Source organism: Protopterus annectens, chromosome 9.part0, assembly GCF_019279795.1.
Source record: "Protopterus annectens isolate FY-2018-M chromosome 9.part0, PAN1.0, whole genome shotgun sequence".
In the NCBI taxonomy this organism is placed as follows: domain Eukaryota; kingdom Metazoa; phylum Chordata; order Ceratodontiformes; family Protopteridae; genus Protopterus; species Protopterus annectens.
In genome coordinates, this window is record NC_056743.1 from 288,750,838 (window position 1) to 288,764,126 (window position 13,289).

The following is a 13,289-nucleotide window of genomic DNA, read 5'->3' on the forward strand; positions in this document are numbered from 1 at the left end:
TGTAATGTTTGGTGATTATTCTTGACCAATACAGGGTTATTATTTCCGAAAACTATATTCTGAAATCAAATTTTCTAGACAACACTGGTTACAAACAGGTCAGAGATGACACATCTTAGTGTACAATATCCAAATAATTAATAAAGTAAAATGGTGAGTGATCTAAGAATGACACACCACAAAAATAGCAAAAGACAGTGAATAAGAAAAAAAAAAGAGGGAGACGGACTTTTGAGCTGCTCAGGATGTAGAACTGCTGTAAGTTTCAGGGAACAAGCATTGTAGCCTGAGATGTTAAGAAAGAGCAAGACGATGCAGCAGGAGATTACTATACAGGACAGTCTGGGAAAAGGTCAAGGAGAAAGGCGAATGAAATATGGCTAGACATTGTAAGGGAAGTACAGACAACTAGAATCTCAGAATAAAGTTAAAGAAGAATGGGCAATTACAGCTGTGAAACAGAAGATATGGAGAGGGGTGTCAAGATAACATGCAGGAGCAGACAGTGCCAAATGATGAAAGAAAGGAAGGTCCATGGAATGTTTTTAAAGGAACAAACACAACATGGAACTCAGGAAGTTGCCAGAGATAAGGACTCAGACAAGTTAGAGCAACAGAAGTCAAACAAGACAGAACAAATGAAATTGTTTGTAGAAAGACTACAGGCGGACTAGGGAAATTATAACATACAACAAAATGAGAGGGTCAAACAACACAAGAAAGCTGCAGATATGAGGATGAAGTTCAACTGAAAAGGAAGTATAGAGATGGAGAACCAGTTTAGGGACAGAAACGTGGGTTTGGTGACTGAATTTTAGTCAAGTGGGGAATTAAGGGTTTAGACTAACAAAAAGACAGGAAAGCCTAAGTTGCACTGAAACCAATCTTGGGACAAAAAAATCTGCAAGACATAGAAAAGGGTGATCAAAGTAGTTGCCAAAGAAAATGGTTGACATGCTGTTGTTCACCTAGGTACTAATGACATGTTGCAACAGGTGATTGAGATGGTAACATAAAAGACCAGGGAAGTAGCACAGAAATGCCAAAATAAGGTGCTGGGGGCAGCAGCTTTAGAACTGCTGCTACTGACAACAAACATCACTTTGAAAAAGGAGTTTAGGGAGCACAGTGACAGGGTGCAGCAGTGACAAATGTGACTGCTAGGAGAAACGTGGGAAGCAATCCTGTAGCAAGACTGGCTATAACCAAAAGGCAGGCTTACTCTTAGCATGCAAAGAAAACCAGTACTTAGATCTGGGTTAGAAGGCTACATCTCAATAACTGTACCATCACACTAAGATGGATTGGGGTGTTGTGTGTCAGACAAGAAGGGGTGGGTCCTTAAGGACAAACACAAGGAAAAACAGACTCGGAGCATAGTACAGGAACTGACCAGGGTGACATATGGCACGGCTGAGTAGTACTTTAATGCACTGCAAGAAGTTTAGCTAGCAAGTGGGGACTATTCAAAACAGTGATGGAGAACAGAAGGAACATTGTCAGTAACAAATATAGAAGTGCCTAGACATACGACATCCCAGAATGGCCTAGAAAGAAGGATGGAGGCACAATAGTGCTCTACATAAAAAAAGAGCATTAAATGTGAGGTGATATAGGAACACGACTATCACCCCATGAAGAAACAATACAGGTGACAGCATCAAAAATGAGGGCAGGTACCCTTGGATGAGAAAGTGGAAAACAATATAGAAGACTGGGACAGGAGGAAGAGAAAAGTACAGTTTTGTACCTACCATAAATGTAGATGTCCGATAGGTATGCATCTACAGTCATAACATATGGGTTGTCCTGCCTCAGGCAGCCCCTCGGTCGGCCGGATTCCAAAGTCTGGGTCTGGCGTCGGCTGATGTCGCACTTTCCCCGACGTCAGAGCTGCTGGGGTATAAAGGCATCAGCCGACGCCATTTTTCTCAGTGTTTCTTGCCCCAGATGCCAGGTGCCCTCTAGGAAGGCTAAATTTGGATAAAAATTGCAAATTCCAAACAGAAGAAAACAATATATATAAATATATATATATATATATATATATATATATATATATATATATATATATATATACACACAGATATACATACAAACAAATACACCATAATAGATTCCCCCAGCTAGCTGAAAGAGGGGTAAGCACCCTAGGAATACCACAGAGGGGAAGGAGGGTGGGTAATCCTGACTGCAGATGCATACCTATCGGACATCTACATTTATGGTAGGTACAAAACTGTACTATGTCCTTCAAGGATGCATCTGCAGTCATAACATATGGGTAGAATACCATAGCCAAACTGGGGAGGAGGTACTAAGATAAGGATGGTGTAGTTAAGATCCCCTGTAAAACTGCAGTTGCAAAACCTGCTCGGGATCTGGAGTATAAAGGTAGATTGTAATGCTTGGCAAATGTATGCACGGAGCTCCAAGTAGCAGCTTCTAAAATGTCCTTGGTAGCCACCCCTTGTAGGAAAGCTGTAGTGGTGGCTGTGGCTCTTGTGGAGTGAGGCCTGATATTTTCAGGAGCTGTCTTTCCATGAAAAGAGTAGCAGAAACGAATGCAATTTCCTATCCATTTAGAAATTGTCTGTTTGGAAATTGCTTTTCCTTGCACTCCAGTTGCATATGCTACCAGAAGTTGGTCAGTTTTTCTGCTGGGTTTAGTTCTGTCCAGATAGTAGCGTAGTTGTCTGTGTACATCCAAAGTGTGCAGTAGTTTTCCCCCCCTGTTCTGTGGGTTAGGGAAGAATGTAGGCAAATGAATAGCTTGGTTCAAGGATACCCTGGATACCACCTTTGGCATGAAAGTAGGACTGGTTCTCAGAGACACTCTGTCCTGGTGAAAAATAAGGAAAGGCTGCACTGCCATTAGTGCCTGTAACTCTGATACTCTTCTTGCTGAAGTGATTGCTAGAAGGAAAGCAGTTTTCCAAGATAAGAACTCTAACTCTGCTGATGCTGCTGGTTCAAACGGGGGTAGTGTTAATTTTTCCAGCACAAAATTGAGATCCCATGCAAGCAGAGGGGGTTTTCTTGGAGGTTTTACATTTTTGATCCCTCTTAAAAATTGTCTGAGGAGAGGGTGTGAGAAGATTGGAGGATCCATGTTGTATTCTACTGAAATTGCTGAAGCATGAATCTTAATGGAGGAATAGGACAGGCCATTGTGGAACAGTTCTGCTAAGTATTCAAGGATGTGTGCTAGGTTTGCCAGTGTGACATTTGTACCCTTTGATGCACTCCAAATGAGGAATCTCTTCCATTTAGCTGAGTATGTCTTTCTTGTGGAGGGTCTGCGAGCCTCCAGGATTATGTCCTTGACCCTCTGAGATAAGACAGTTTGGTTTTGTTTTAGGCAATTTTCCAGGCAGTCAGCTGCAGTGTTTTCAAGTTTGGATGCAGGGTCTTGAAGTTGTTCTGCGTTAGAAGTAGAGGCCATAGGGGTAGAGGCCATGAGTTCATCCGAGACATGCTTCTCAGTAGCGGATACCAGTGCTGCCTTGGCCAGTCTGGAGCTATCAGTATCACCTTTGGCTGTTCCTCTCTGATCTTCAGTAGAACTCTGAACATCAATGGGAGTGGTGGAAAAGCATACACTGTTAGAGCATTCCAGTTGAAAGAGAGGGAGTCCACCTTCCAGGCTTGTGGGTGGTATACTCTTGAGCATAATTTCCTCAATTGGTTGTTGAGTGGGGAGGCGAACAGGTCTATCTCTGGCATTCCCCATTTGTTTGTTATGATTTTGAAGATGTCTGGATGCAGCATCCATTCGTGAGCATCCGTGGTAGTTCTGCTTAAACTGTCTGCTAGTGAATTCTCTTTTCCTGGTACGAATTTGGCCTGCAGTTGGATGTTGAGATTCAGGGCTAGGTTCCACAGATCCATTGCCATCCAGCATAGAGGGTAGGAATTCGTGCCTCCCTGTTTGTTTATGTACCACATGACTGTGGTATTGTCTGTCCTTATCAGCAGATGTCCTTGCTGGAGGAATGATTTGAGTGCCTCGATTGCATGCTTCACTGCCAGCATCTCTCCTTTAGGTTTATGTGCAAATTCAGCTTCAGTCTTGGGACCATAGGCCTTGGATGCACTTGTCTTCCATGTGTGCTCCCCATCCTAGGTCTGAGGCGTCTGTGGTGATGGTCTGCCTTGGTTGTGGTTTGTTGAAAGGCAACCCTCTGTTGGACTGGCATGCCTGAGCCCACCACAGGAATTCCTTTTTCAGGCATGGAATGATTGGAATCATGGTTTCTAGACTGTGCCTGTGTTGAGACCATACATTCCTTAGGTACCATTGTAATTTCCTCATATGCAGTCTGGCATGTGGGATCAAGATTATGCAAGATGCCATGTAACCCAGGGCCTGCAGGACTTTCCTTGCAGTGAGCTGAGTTTGTCTTGTCAAAGCCATGAAGTAGACTGGGAGTTGCTTTTGTTTTTCTTCTGTGAGAAAAGCCATCTGAGTTATTGTGTCCAGATGCGCACCCAAAAAAGTTATCCTTTGGGATGGCACTAGTCTTGACTTCTGGATGTTGACTGTGTATCCCAAGGCCTGTAACAGGTGTATGACATAGGCCAAATCCTTTATTAGTCTTGTCTTGTTCTCCACTTGTATTAGGCAGTCGTCCAGGTATGGGTAGATTTGAATTCCCTGAAGCCTGCAATGTGCAATTACTGATGCCAGGCATTTCGTGAATACTCTGGGCACAGTAGATAAGCCAAAGGGCAATGCTGAGAATTGATAATGCTCTGATCCTGCAAGAAATCTGAGGTGTCTTCTGCAATCTGGTCATATAGGGACGTGCAGGTATGCCTCCTTGAGATCTAGAGTCACCAGCCAAGACTCCTTGCCCAACATGGGAAGAAGTTGCTGTAGGGTCAGCATTTTGAATTTTGGCACAATGAGATATGTGTTTAGTGCGGACAAGTCGAGAATAGGCCTCTACTGGGTTTCTTTTCTTGGTACAAGGAATAGTCTGGAGTAAAATCCTTGGCCTTGTTCCATAGATGGTACCCTTTCTATTGCTTTCATCTGAAGTAAATTGTTGATTTGTCTTAAAGCCTCTGGCTTTTGGTTTGGTGGAAGGTTTGGCATTCCGCTCCTTCTTGGTAGTGTGTGGAAATGAAACCTGTATCCTTTGTCTATTGTTTGCAATGTCCATTTGTCTTTTGTAATGCAATGCCAGTTTTTTGAGAATAAAGCCAATTTTCCGCCCAAGGGTGCTTCCAGTTGTTCCCTTGTAGACGGAATCAGAGTGAAGTCATTGTGTCGGTCCTGTGGAAGTGGTTGTAGTTGCAGCTGTGGCAGTACTTCTCTGGTTGGCAGGTTGCCACTGACTACCCCTGTAGGCACCCTTTGATTGACCTCTGCCTCTTGGGCGTCTATTCCTGCCCCTCTGTGCTTTGGAGGTGTCTGGAAAGGACCAGTTCTTTGAAGGCCAGTTTCTGCTGAACCTCGGAGGTTGGATCTGCAGAAAATCCTTAACTGTTTGCACAGATTTTGCTTTTTCTTCCACTTTCTTTAGAATCTCCTGTGCAGGGGAGCCAAATAAACTTTGTTTTTCCATTGGAGCATCTAGGAGTTTAGCCTTGACATGGTCCGGCAAGGATTGCTCTTTTAGCCAGGCATGTCTTCGAATTACTGCCCCAGTCATAGCTGATCTAAATGAAGCTTCCAGTGCATCATAGCCACATTTTAAGAAATGATTACTGACCTGCTGAGAGTTGTGTACCAAATCCTGAAGGGCCTTACAGTCTAAAGGTTCAGGAGAAGAAAGCTTTTTATTCAGCTGATCTAACAAATATTCCTGGTACTGTATCATATGGAATTGACAGTTTAAAGCCCTGGCAGAAAGAGTAGCAGATGTATAAACCTTTTTTCCCCATCTCTCTAATGCTCTTGACTCCCTTTCAGAGGGTAGTGGGTTTTTGGCAGTGGCAGCTGCAACACCTTTTGGGCCCTGAGAAATAGTTTCTGGGTCTGCAGCATGGGCTTTATACAAGTGGAAGTGGGAATCCGGGACCCTGTAGTATCTGTCAGGTTTGGCAGGGGCCGGGGGAAGTGAATCAGGGGCAGAGCTGACATCATTATATGCATCATCAACTACAGTTAGCACAGGTGGTATGGCTAAAGGCCTATGCTGTGGCAAGTGTAAGAAAGTCCTTAGTCTTTTTCTAGAATCAGAGAAATCCTGACCCTGCCATTGAAAGTGTTCCCTCATAGAGTGTAAAGTCTCCCCAAAAGAAAATTCCTCTGGAGGGGAAGCAGAAGGAATAGAGTCTTCTGCATCTGAATCTTCATAAGGTGAGTATGGCCCTTCCTGATGGTCTGACAAATCAGATCCATCCGAGGAGTAATCAGAGGAGAGATGTTCAGGGGGTTCAGTCCTAGGCCTTTTGTCAGGAGGAGGTTGGGAGGTCCTGTCTGGGTGAGGTTGGGAACCCCTAATCAGAGATATAAGGTCCTCAGCAAGACTGAGAATCTGGGAGCTTGAGGAAGGTCTCTGAGAAGTTGATTTTGCAGGTAAAGCTTTTGTAATTTTAGCTGCTTTAGCCCTGGAGAAAGCCTTAATAGACATAGAAGCAGGGGGCCTAGCTGCCCCACGTGCAGGAGTAGAAATGTCCAAAGGAATGGTGTCGGACAATTCTTGTGCGCTTGCTTCTTCGGTTGGAATTTCTGTAGCCGACTCAGCCGGGGCCTCTCTGGCCTCGGTTGTCGGAGGTATGATTTCGGCAGAAGGTAGAACCGAGGCCTCGGTTTCAGCCGAAAGCGAGACACTCGCGGTAGGCCTAACCGTGGTTTCAGCCGAAACCACGGGCCACGAGTGTCGGTCCTTTTCCTTGCGTTTTTTGGCTAAATGTGTAGTCGGAGTCTCCAACGGCATTTTATATGCAAAAGAGGATCCAAAAAACTCTTCTGCAAACTCCGACCGACGTCTAAGAGTCCGTCGGTTGAAGGAGGCACAGGCTAAACAAGCTGATACGTCGTGGTCTGGGCCTAAGCAAGGAAGGCAGTAGGAATAGAAATCCTTATGAGGTATTGGTTTCCCACAAGTTAAACAATTATTTACTTTGTCTGACATCGGCTGAGGCAAGAAAGAGTCCCCAACGGGGTACTTAGCTTTTTAGAAGTCTTCGGTAGCTGAATCTCTGGATTTGACCGACCGGCACTTGCGAACAGCTTCTGCTTCGGGCATCGCGCGGCAAAAAAGACTGAGGAAAATGGCGTCGGCTGATGCCTTTATACCCCAGCAGCTCTGACGTCGGGGAAAGTGCGACATCAGCCAAGGCCAGACCCAGACTTTGGAATCCGGGCAAACGAGGGGCTGCTTGAGGCAGGACAACCCATATGTTATGACTGCAGATGCATCCTTGAAGGACATTATAAGGTTATACTCATAGGAGGTCTAAATATTTCTAACTGAAACTAAGAGATCCCAAGCTGAAAAGCAGTGAGACAGCAGTAGTTGGACTGAGATCCTGGAAAATGGAGCAGGAAAGCTGTGTAAATTGCACTTACCCATTAAGGTAGATGTTCAAATTCTTCACTGCTGCAGAAGCCAAGACCTTAGTTTGCACGATGGCATACTGGAAAGTGGTGGACTCTAGTACAGGCAGCAACTTGGTCCTCTATTCATATAATTTACAAAGCATTACAAACTGGATTACTCTTCCAGATCCAGAGCAGGCTATACCTAGACCATTTCTGTAGGGGGCTACTGGACCCTTAGCCTTCCTCCTCATAGGTTGGATAATCTATGGTATGCCACCAATAGACTAATTTCAGCAATGAGAATGATAAATGTAGTACAGTTGTGTAAGCTGTACCCATAACAGCAGATGTTTGAATTCTTCACTACTGCAGTAGCCATATCCATCCACACATTTATCCTGTTGTGTATACAGTTCTAGTGGAATATAAAGTTCATTTTTGTTACTTATAACTTGGTTAAGTTCAGGATGAACTCCCCCATTTTTGGTTAGGGGCAAGAACGTTTGTGGTTGTTAAATATGTACTGACATTTAAAATATAATCCAGCCAAACCTAAAACATACACAAATCAATAAAATACAAAATATTGCTGACAATAATGACAACTGTCATCAAATCTGTACATTCCTTCAGAGGTCTCTGAAGGAAATCAAATACATTATTTGACTAAATCATCCTCCAAGTGATAAATTAGTTTTCTGAAACACAACTGTACAGAGGATACGCTATTCAAACAAAGGGTTTTGGAAATGTAGTTTGCAGTTCCAATGACACCACAGCAATTGAAGCCATGTATGCTCCTTTTATACAAGGTAGTGTTGATTTTAATATGTTCCTAGCAATTAGAGGTGCCTATGTATGTGTGTGCGTGTGTGTGTGTGTGTGGGGGGGGGGGGGGTTGTGGAGATGAATCCTCTGTATACTACACACTATACAATTTTATATATATATATATATATATATATATATATATATATATATATATATATATATATATATATATACACACACACACACACAATCTTCAAATTGCTATTTTGTTCATTCAGTGTGAAATGTTCAAAGCTTCTCAGAAGAATCCTTTTGAAAGACCCTGAAACAAAGATCTTTGACAGACCGCCCTTAGCAGAATGTCCCTTTTTATTAATATACGAAAATCAGATTTATAAACATATTCTTAAATGTGTGCACCAAGTCTGAGTTTACATCACTGATAAATCCCCCACTACAGCTCACAAAGTTTATAATAATTCTTTATCTGATCACAAAAACTTTGTTACAGCTATGCATGTCATTATAACTGATACAAATAATAGTTCTGCTTCTGACCTGAACACATACCCAACTTTTCATTTCATATAAAGTTTTCCAAGATGGGTGCACACCGATCAACAACCTAATTTCAGCTCTGCCAGTGTGAAGAAAGATTCTGATCAAAAAGTGTCCACATTTCTGTCTTAGTAAAATTCAGTTACTGTCTAGTAAGTACACTGCCTGGAAGCCAGCAAAACAGAAACTTAGAGAACATAAAAGAAAATCAACTAGAAAAGGTGAAGAGAAAACACTAACTGAAGAATCCTGCCAGCTCTGGTACGAGAGATGTCTTCCAGTAATTTAGAAGAAAAATAAGTGAAATGTGTGCTCAAAGATGATTAAAATAAATGAAACATAAAAGGAGTACATCAGCTCAAATAACAAAAGGCTGGAAACATGGAAAAAGTGTAATGTAAAGAAACTAAATGCAAACACATTTAAATAAAGCATGCTTGACAATCTAGATAAAAAAAATTACCACTAACCAAGGTAGCCTAGGTATTACAGCACCACAGCTAACCTTAGCCTACTCACAAAAAATATTTGAAAATATGTCCTCTGTTAGTATACAGCATTTTTTCCAGATTTTTTTATTTGATAAAAACAATACAACAGTAAAATGTATTTTTCAAAATCTATTTCAAGAAAATAAACTTATGGTTTTGACAAGAAAATTATTTAGATTACGATGCATCTAGTTTCTCGTAATGACCTTTCTTTCAACTGCTAAAATAACACAGAGAAGTATTGGTCATCTTTCAAGAAATCAGGAATGGAAGCATTGAGCTACATTATTTTCTGATTATAATGTTGTCTAACTATAAGGCTCTTACAAAGTTTAATTTTCCATCATAGTATGTTTAATGATGCATACTCATGTACAATGTGTTTTCAGTCTGTAATGACTTCCACTTTGCATCTATGAAAAGACATTTTAAATTCTTTGTTTATTCTTGTCATCTTAGTTGTACAAAATGCTCTGTGTATGCATTTCTGTGTAAACATTTTCCAATACTAAACAGCTGTTTATTTGTTAATCTTTAAACAATTTGTATGCTTTTCTGACATACTGCAATTTTCAATCTGAAAAATACAATTCAAATATTTTTCATTTAGATTTTCTTCTTTATGTATAATAAGTGTCCTAGATAACTCAGACAGTACTCATCTATATATTTTGTTTTTGAATACACATTGCCATAATATTCTTGAAGTTTGAGAATCCCTTTGTCTGGAGTATATCCTATACTATAAAGTTTTTCCTGTGCAAATCAACTAAATCCCTAAACACATCCATTCATCTGCAGCTAAACCAAATTCTGCTTTCAAACTGTTCAGTGTTTTAAGGTTCTGATTCAAGAAACAGTTATTAAAAATATTATGAAAATCAACCCTCATTATCAAAATTACCATTTATATTACTTAATATACAAGGTACTTTTTTATTTGTTATTTTTGTTCCCAAGACAGGTGTGATGATAGCAGGTACTGCCAGCACAAACAGCTGGAATTTGTAAATCGTGTCTCATTTGTGAATATCAACTGATTTATACAAGATGTTAGTGTTACAAATGTGTGTATATCAAATTGATTTGTACAGATGTTTGTGTTGAAAAAGTATTTGTAAAGTGCTTGTGTTTGAAATGTATCCATGGTGTGCCCTACTGTATAGAACAAAAATGTACATGCACTATTGTAACAGTTTAAATGTATATGTTTTAACAGAGAAACCTGGAAGGTTAATCTCAGTCCAGCAAACTTTAAAATATATCTGAAATTAAATCACTTTACAGGCTAGGCAATAAAGATGATATCTCACAGGTTTCAATGCAGCCAGAGACACAAAGCTTGTACTCAGAAGCTTTCTGTATTGTCTTTCAGGTGAACTAATCCCTGCTCTGGAAGCATGGAGGTATGAAATTGTTTTATGACATCCAGCACCTACCACAGATCTGAGCAAAAGCCTTGTGTGTGTATTTTTACAGGTAGGTGCCAAATCCAGCCAGCTTCCAGCAATTGGGGTATGCATGGGAACTATAAGTCAGATGACCAGAAGTGATGTCATTCTGCAAGCTACCTCAGAAGTAATATTATAGATATTATTTTGAGAAGTCTCTTAGAGAGACTAAGCAATATATATTCTGTCTTGGGCCCGACAACAAGAAGGACCATCCACCACATCATCTGCCTTGCTCTATTAAGTAAGTAGGGAAGAGAAATTCTCGTACATTCAGTCAGGAATATAGTGAAGCTTAGTTTAGAAATTGTTTGTCTTTATTTGTCTGAGCCTGCCCTTCAATGTTGTTTTAAATATTTCCAGTGATTTTAAACTCTGATGTCACTGTGAATGTATACTTAGTATTTTCTTGTTTTACTATTTATTATTAAATATATTTAAAACGTTAACATTTCTACAAAGATCAGCCGTAGTGAAAGTTTTGAGAGTATCTGCATATTTACTTGGTGACACTATGTGGGCCACTCCTAACAGTCTTGCTCTTGGTCAAACTACCATTTGTATTAATATTAAATTTCACTCAATATAATGAGTACCCTTGGAAGAGCCTTTGAGGTACCTGGCAAGAGTGTTTGGTGGCAGTCATAACTACCTAATAGTGTGGGCAGAAGTGGGCATTGCTAGTAAACCTGTGCCAGACTTTTCCAGGTGTGTGTGTAAATCAAACCTCAAAGAGTATGTGTGTCAGCTACTTGGGCAGGGACACAAAGCACATGCTGGACAAAGAGGGTGCTGGAGGTCTTGGCTTGGACACTCGGCTGAGGTCTCAACTCTATTGCTGTGCCAGTGAGGAGTCTTACTGGGGATCTGGAGAAAGAGGCAGAAACCAGCCCAAGACAGACTGTGTTCCCTTTGTGCTCTTAAGGGAAATTGTGCTCGATTATGCTTAATGCAGGGAGCTGTATCTGGAGATACTGTGTGTATACCTGTTATCTTCCCAGTGAATGTTCCCCACTGCTGCCAGCAGTGAGGACTGAGGCTCCTTGATTACTGGCCCAAATGTGGGGCATCACACCAGGTATTCAATGTATATTAATCAAAGTTATCATTCTAGTGGTGTATGCTACTAGGACCATGAAGAACCATAACATTTTCTTTAACACCTTTATTTAACTATCACTTAAGACAGGGACACCCATACATTAACGGAAAAGAAAACAAAGCATATGTTAGTTTATATACATTATGCATTACTATTATTTTCTTTCTTTATAACAACTGTCATTCAGTCCAACATAACATAAATTGATCAATTTCTGCCTTCCTTTAAACGTCACAAGTCCTCCTGAACATTATTCTGTATGAGTTTTTTTTTCCACAAATTACATTTCCAAGTAACTTGCTAATTCCCTGAAAAAAAGATCCCTCTTCCAGTTCTTTTCTCTTTTACAACATTCAATACTTCAAATACATTAGTTTTAGATTTTCATTTTCTAGTAACTATCTTTTAGCAGCCAACAGAATTCAACTTACAAAGGCCTTACTGTGACTATACAATTCAGATTTTGTATCCCAAGTTCAAAAGAACAACTTCCTTAGTTAACGCCATTTGATCTCCTATATTTCTGGCAAAGTACTCTGTAGGGAATTTTCAAAAATCTGCCAACTCATTTCACTCCCCCAAAACATGTTCCCAGTCACCTCTTTCTTCTTCATCACACCTCCAACATTTGCTATACACATGAGGAAACATTCTTTTATTTTTTATTATCCTTTTTTTAATAGCAGCTTTGGTTCTAGATTTAATGAGAATTCTACCACAGGATGTCTTTCACTTAGGACTTTCCTATCCCCTTCTCTCTTCCTACACTCTGAAATCAACCCCTGGCAGGGAAGGCAGTCTATAACTTACAGTCCAAACTACTTCTTGCCCTCATCTCACTCTTATCAGTTACCTCATTGATTATTTGTTCCCGGTTTACTTTGTTCCTTTGCCAGTTTTCTCCAGTAAATGTCACCCCCCTCTTGCCTATTTTCTGTATCCGTACTTACAGTCATCTCTATTTCCAAAATCTTCTTTCTCCATTCTTTTTTAGCTAAATCTTAGAATACTTTCTGCAACTTTATAAATATAATATTCTATATGGTAGTTACTGTTCTCCTTAAGGATCTGCACACAAAATCCCAATATTTCCTTATTTCTTGAACGCACCCGTTTCATCACCATCCATTTCCACTTTGAATTATAGGTTCATAGACGAGTACTAGGCCTTTGCCCTTGCAATCCAATTTAAACTTAGTCAATTTTCCTTTTGGTGCCTGAATTAACTTATCCTGTTCGAGTTAGAGTGGCCTTACCCATACCATGTTCTACAATTATATATTACCCCTAGTGAAAATAACCAAGATCGTAATACAGATAATTTGAGGGGGCCATAAATGATTTAGTAACAGTTTTCTTTCCATTACTAGTACAGTGGGTAGTCCTGTGGTACGTTTTCTAATATGCATCCATACATT

General features: G+C 40.5%; 1 protein-coding gene across 2 annotated transcripts in view; it reads right to left on the bottom strand.

Annotated features, from left to right (window-relative positions):
* USH1C (USH1 protein network component harmonin) overlaps positions 1–13,289 on the bottom strand; it is a 3,114,702-nt gene that overhangs the window by 3,080,514 nt on the left and 20,899 nt on the right. The gene's annotated exons all lie outside the window — the stretch shown is intronic.